The sequence below is a fragment of the Notothenia coriiceps genome, unplaced genomic scaffold, assembly GCF_000735185.1.
Source record: "Notothenia coriiceps isolate Sejong01 unplaced genomic scaffold, NC01 NC01_scaffold00019787, whole genome shotgun sequence".
In the NCBI taxonomy this organism is placed as follows: Eukaryota; Metazoa; Chordata; class Actinopteri; order Perciformes; family Nototheniidae; genus Notothenia; species Notothenia coriiceps.
Window position 1 is genome coordinate 15,771 of NW_011352488.1, and position 262 is coordinate 16,032.

Consider the following 262-nt stretch of genomic DNA (forward strand, 5'->3'; position numbering starts at 1 on the left):
CTGTTGACCACATATGGTGTTCTTAGTTTCCATACCTCCTGTGTTTTATGAGCGACTTATCAAGTCTTAGAAAACGGCATAAAACATGATTAAACATGATAGTATATAAAACCATGCTCGTATACAACCTATGCAAAACGGCGTCAGTTTAGACGTAATTCTGTCCTCCTGCTTTCCGCATCATTTATGAGAAAACATTTCATAACATTAACACAACATATTCGAGGTGGTTTTAAATAACATATTCGTATTTATTTATTTC